Consider the following 7029-nt stretch of genomic DNA (forward strand, 5'->3'; position numbering starts at 1 on the left):
AAAAAAAAAACACATATACACCATATTGCCTGACAAAGACAGGTCCTCACAACTCTTCCCGGAACTCCACCCCCCCCACCAAGCCAGTGGTGATTCAGACCAAAACAGTCCTGCTACAGCAATGTGCCACGGCAGACGTGGCCAATCTAACCTTTCGCTCACGGTCTGTTTTGAACCTCTTCTGTGGGGTATACTACGAACCTTCGATTAGGGGGTCAGCGAGGTATGTTGCGCTCAAAGCCAGGGTGTGCTGTGACACGGAAGTGGATCTGTCTGTAGTGTCGCTATATCACCATGGTATCTTATGCTGTCAACCAAACCTGGTTGGGAGGAGGTTATGTGCTAAGTTATAGCTCAAATCGTGTAATCTACCGCACACTGACCAATCAATTGTCTTAAAAACGAAGTTATCTCACGTGTAGGATTCTGTCATATACCTTACAGGTGGAGCTCTGCCTCTACTAACATTTTGGATCTCGAATGCGCTTTAATAGTGCTGTGCGTGCAAATATCCCACTATGGACGTGCATACCATACAACAACTGATGACAATTGATTTATTTGATGTTATAGGTTAGACACAAAAAATGACAGCAGTGTAGATTAAGCTATCGCTCATGAATGGGGAAGTAATTGTTTTTAAATAGAGGCGGCCTTGTGCGTCTCCACGTTGGCCAACGTCATCCCAACACCGAGAACGCGCACAGACTGAGCTGAAAGCCTAGTTTGACATATCACATAACTGCTATCGTAGTATCACTTAACGTATACCCCTGAGTCAAGGCTTTATGAAGCCTCGATATGTCTACATAGCCTAGTCTAACGTGCTTCTTAGTATACCCCACTGGCCTCCGCTCATGGGAAGGGGAGGTGGCCTAGCATGTGCGCACACGGATCAAAACAAACGCTGGCAGGTGGTCCACTGTGTGTGGGTGGAGGGAAGGCCCCAGCTCCCTATACGGTCTCCCCCTATAGGACAACATTGGGGGGCCCTTGTTTGGGGAGGTCCTGCCCGCCCTTCCTTGGCTGGTGGGGGAGGGACAAGGCAGCTGCTTTAGACATCATTCAAAGGCGTCTATACAGGAAACTTGTGCATGCATGTGGTAGCCTGTCTGTTGACTGATGCAATGGACCAAGGAGATTTCAGATTTACAAAAGTGAACATGCCGCCCCAATTGGGATTTCAAAATGTGTCAATCTTGAAGTAATGTGTTCAGTTGATCAGTGAGTGGCTCATTGCTTAGGGTATAGCACACCTTTCATCTCTAGTAAGAATGGTAAAAAAAAAAAAACTATATGGTGCTGTGTGATTCATTTGCAAACCATTAGGCTTTTTTATGTTTGCTTTGGGGCCAGCAGACCTGGGTGCTGCAGCTGAAGCTCAGCGGTGACTTATGTAGCATGAACCTCTCCCTTTATGAGCCGTGTCAGAGAACACATGCCTACTTTTCAAACACATGCGTGACCTCTGCCCTAACTCACTACCAACCCCTCCTACATTCTCACGTGCCTTAGTTCCAAGAAGGGGTTAATTCCCGAAAGACCTTCATAATGTGCGTAAGCGTGGATTTTGTTGTCGTTCACCGTCGAGACCACATGGGGTTGTTGATATGTTGTAGAGTGTGGGTGAAGGCTTCCCGATGCCAGGCAACAAACAGGGCACTCTCGTTCCCACGGCATCCTCAGTCTGACCCAACACCACCTTCGCAGAGGGCATGCAGTGCGATGTCTAGGTCTAGGCAGAACCTACATATCTATCTAGCACTGTGCTGCACCTACACATCCCTGTACGTGTCCCTGCCTGACCTGTAAGGAGAACAAGTACTGTCAGGTTATACACAACCCACCTCACTCATCCTCTAACGGCATGACTCATGGGGAGATATACTGTATGCCCAGCTCTTCAGAGAACATCTGCTCTCATAGCACTACTTACAACTAGTCTTGCTGCACTTACCACCTGTCTTGAACTGACACTCAACTGTTTAAACACAGCACTCACTGATGCACTTATTCTTACTGTACTCTACCTTTTTTAAATTGTCCTAGATTTGTTGAGAGAATTGCTTTAAAGGTGCCATGTGTAAGAATTGAGGTAAAAATATCCAAAAAATGAGCTACACGCATCAAAAGAATGAGAAGAAATAAGGACGATGATGTCATTAAAAAATGAAGGTATAGTGCTGCAGAGATATCACCCTGAATTAGCATGCTAAATTACTAGCCACAGCCCGACAGGTGTCATAATACCAGTTTCGGCCATGAGAAGCGGTATGCGGGCAACATAACCGCCAGCCAAACTGCAATACACGTGTCTCGGTTGTTACTCTAGGGTAGACCAACTCACTTTCTGGAGGTATACTGCCCCCATCTTTTATGGAATGTGGAGTATTTGTAATGGAATTGATTTTTTGCCGGACATTACACATGGCACCTTTAAAACTTACACTGTTTACCATGTTGTTAGTCGCTTTGGTTAAAAATGTATCAGCCTAATGTAATGTAATGTAATGCTATGATATAGTGTAAAGGGAGAGAGAGGCATAGATTAAACAGAGACGTGCCAGTTGGGGTATCTGTGTTGAGGTTAACGGTGTGTAATAAAAAGAGTGTTGATTTTTTGGCTACCTCTACAGTATGTAGATTGGGAGGAAACTGTACTATGTTCTCAGGTTGGCTGGAGGAATTCTGAAGAATCGTACGATATTTGGTGAGAGTACATGGGTGGGTGTGAGTTCAAACCGGTCGATCAGGTGTGCAGGGTTACACATCCGGTTTCACCTGAATGGGAGGTGGAGATACAAGGTGAAGACGTTGACTTACCCAATTTTACCTGCCTCCCACACACACACACACACTTTCTGACTGGACTCTTGAACTCACCTGATAGAGAGAAGGCCAAAGTAGTAGTAACAGTGTAGTGGCAGCAACAAAAACATGCATACTGGCAGTCACACACACACACCGAACACAAGCATGCATGCATGCATGCAACCCCCTATTTAATCATGTATGTTTTATTAGGATAGAGGCATTACATAGGAATGAGGTCACCCATGCCTCAGGGAGTCTCTGTTTATATATTTACACATATAGATACAATCTAAATATCCAAATACGTTTTTACTAACCTATTGTGTTATCATTTCAACAGCATTTTCCTCCCTCTATATAGGAGAACTATTGAAGTCTCTAAGTAAAATCTTGAGTTTTTCAAAAGCAGGCAGTTGTAAAACCCCTTTTCCTCCCCAAGAATGTAATGCGTTAAAGAAATTGCACCCAAGGGATGGAATTGTTCTAAGCATTAAAGGAATAGCACTCTGCATCTGTCCCCAACAGAGATGACTGCCATAAACTGCAAACCCATACCCCGATGTATTCTGCGTCTCAGGAAAGTGAGACATGAATATGAATCTGATCTGAGGTCAGAACAAGCGAGGTGTTTACCTCCTCAGCTGACCTTCACCATGCTGTGTCTGTCCAAGCCTCACTGCTCAGAGAATAGTGTGGCCGAGCGCATTCTTCTCCACCATGTGGTTTACCTTTGATATGATGCTGCAGCAAAAGCATCTCTGGTTTTTCTCTCACCCTTTGTTTGAGTTGCTCATTAAGGGTGAAAATTACATATAGGGCAGAAACAAACAGATTATGAAGATATTTTTAGCCTTAGAACCAAAACAGGAAGAGTGTGCACAAAAAAGCACTGTAGTTGCTATCTGACCTGTTAGCTTTTCACCTATTAGCTAACCTATAGGATTTCCAGACTTGCCCATGCACACGTTCAGATGTCTACATACTTTGTACGTCTTTTCCGGAGGGGGGGAGGGTGCTTCTGTTTTGCTGTCAAATGCTGGTGACTGGTGTACTTGCTTATCTTTATTTTCTTTCTGCTATATGCAATATACACACACACACATATGCGTAACATACACACACAGACACACACACAACAGGGAAACACTCAGGTTATTTGGGTGTCTTAGTTTTGTACGAATGTTGTGTAGGAGGAGGCTGCACAGGTCATGTACGTACATCTGTGTCTGTGAGGATGCCGAGCTGTTTGTCCAAATTGTTGGAGAATCAATCGATAGACAGGTTCCCACGGAGGAAACTGGAGTGAACAAATATAAGATTTATCAGAAGCAGTCCAAAAGTTCAACAAAATATTGTGCTTCCTTTCTTGCTGTGAAAAACAAACATTTGAGCAGTGGGCTCATGTTCGTTGTTATTGTCTGGAATAAGATCACTTTACATTAAAAATAAGCAAAAACTCATTTCAATTTAATGTGAATAGCCTACCAAGAGATGAAATGTGCCACTGTAGACATGCTGAATTACATCAGCATAGTCTGACAACTGACACTTTGTGTGACACTGTCAAAACATCAGCGGCCCTGATTTGGTCTCCTTGTGACGAATTCTGTTACAAAAGTTCTTGTTAAAGGTTACAAATGGGAATGTTGGAGGTTTGTGATGCAAATATTTCTCATTGACACAGGCAATTGGAATTAGCCTTCAGGTCTTGTGATGGCCATAACATTTGCATATAAGGAAGAGTTTTTGACCGCTCATTACCCCAGAAAGAACAGGAATCAAAAAGACAATGTAAATACACCTTACAGTTTAAATTACTTTATGATTGGACCTTTGGACTCACGTGATGGAGCGAGGGTCAGTTATAAACAAAGATGGAAAGTGTAGTAGCAACAGAAATTTGCTGGCAGTCACACACACACACACACACACACTCTCTCACACAAAACTCTTCCTTATGCAAATATTATGGCCATTATGAGACCTGAAGGCTAATTCCAATTGCCTGGATAATTATTCTACCTGGTCTTATCTTAGTTACTTTTTTACTACTTTTGTCTTTGTTTTGTTTTTTTGCTTATTAATTATTCTTTATTTTTAAATTATTATAACTTGTGTGTTTTATGTTTTCTTTTTATTATGATCTTTGCCTTTTGAACTATTCTTTGACTATATTGCCCTTCTATGCTTTTATTATGACCGCCGCGCAGCGAAGCCACAGTCCCGGGACACTGAAAGACCGGGGTACACAAAACTTGTTGGGCATGTAACCCCACATGGATAGCATGGAACCATCGTTTTTCGTTTTGATCTTTAGCCCCCCCGCTGGACTGGACCCCCCGAAAGGAGGGTAGGGCAGACACAGTTTTCTGTGAATATCTCGAGAACCGTAGGGTTTAGAAGGACCATTTTTTTTTGTATGTTGATCTCAAGGGGCCATGTCAACCCATTCCATAACCACTCATTTCATGTATAGCGCCACCTAGTTAAACACAAAAAAGTAAAAATGAGGTGTTGTAATCGCAGGTATCTGTGACCTAACATAGTCAAAACTGCACGAAATTGGAAGTGTAGGATCATTATGACACCCTCTGAATGCACGCCACGTTTCGTGGAATTCCGTTAATGGGGGGCCACACAATAAATTAATTTATGTTACTATACACCAACTGGCCTGTAGGTGGCCGGAGACAGTTTTCTGTGAATATCTCGAGAACCGTAGGGCCTAGGAGGTCCACCTTTTTTTTGTATGTTGGTCTTAAGGGGGCATGTCAACCCATCCCATTACCACTTATTTCATGTATAGCGCCACCTAGTTAAAAATTAAAAAGCACATTTAGTGACCGTACACCAACAAGGATTCCTGGGACACTGAAAGACCGGGGTACACGAAACTTAGTGGGCATGTAACCCCACATGGATAGCATGGAACCATCGTTTTTTGTTTTGATCTGTAGCCCCCCCCTCGCTGGACTGGACCCACCCCCGAAAGGAGGGTAGGGCAGACACAGTTTTCTGTGAATATCTTGAGAACCGTAGGGCCTAGGATGACCAATTTTTTCCGTATGTTTGCCTCCAGGGGTCATGTTAACCCATTCCATGTGCACACATGTGCATAAACAGATACACACGCACACACATACATTCACAGTAATCATACGTATGACACATACTCACACAGTAGACATATGTACGCATGCATGCACATGCACAAACACACATACGCAGACAAACACACACACACACACACACACATAAACATAAACGTGTGCACGTACACATGCACACAATTCAAGAATTTCTCAGAATTATGAACAGGCAAGATGGGGGTGGGGTTGTATAAAATCAATTTTACATGTGAAATCTATGAACTAATCATGTTTTGGTACTTGTTGTCTAGCAGATACCAGTGGGAATTGAGTGTGCATAATGCAATTTAGTGAGACAGTTAGAATCATATAGGCCTTTCAGCGTGATTTATTTTTGTGGAAAAAATGTGCTGGACTGGGCGGCGGTCATATTTTGTACCGCTCTGCGGTACATCTAGTTATTGTTTGGTTTTCTTTATGTAAAGCACATTGAATGACCTCTGTGTATGAAATGAGAGAGAGAGAGAGAGAGGGAAGTCACATTTTATGAGTTGGATCATTTATTTAAGGAGGCCCACTAGTGCTGTTATATTGCCACTTTGATACTAATGATAATATAATGTCTTACTCCTGGATAGACATATTATGTTGAAGGCAATGATATGATGAAGGCTAAATAGCTTTGAAAGACTCAAAGTAGACAAAATGGGTCTCGAGAGCAATGTTCACAATTTCAAACTGCCACACCTCTGGTAGGAATTATCAGCACATTTTTGTGGGGCCCATGCTCGTAATGGTTTCAAAACACTGTCTGATTTATGTTGCAATGTCACCCAAAGAATGCAAATTCTAAGAATCACAAGCAGAATTTAGGATGCAGGTGTTCTTTCTCCTTATCTTTAGAGAGAGAGAGTGGGAGAGAGAGAGAGAATTACAAAGTATTGCTATTTGATATTTGTGACAGTGTAATGTGTGGGGCCCCTAAAGACCACTCCCTCATGTTGTGAAAATGTACACTTGAGAAATCACACCACCCGATCACGCCCCCGCGGGGTCCGTCCCCGCCCATCTTTCAGCCACGTTCAAATTGCCCTGATGTATCCAAACAACGCAAATTTACTACCAG

This window comes from Alosa sapidissima, chromosome 3, assembly GCF_018492685.1.
Source record: "Alosa sapidissima isolate fAloSap1 chromosome 3, fAloSap1.pri, whole genome shotgun sequence".
NCBI classification, from domain to species: Eukaryota; Metazoa; Chordata; class Actinopteri; order Clupeiformes; family Clupeidae; genus Alosa; species Alosa sapidissima.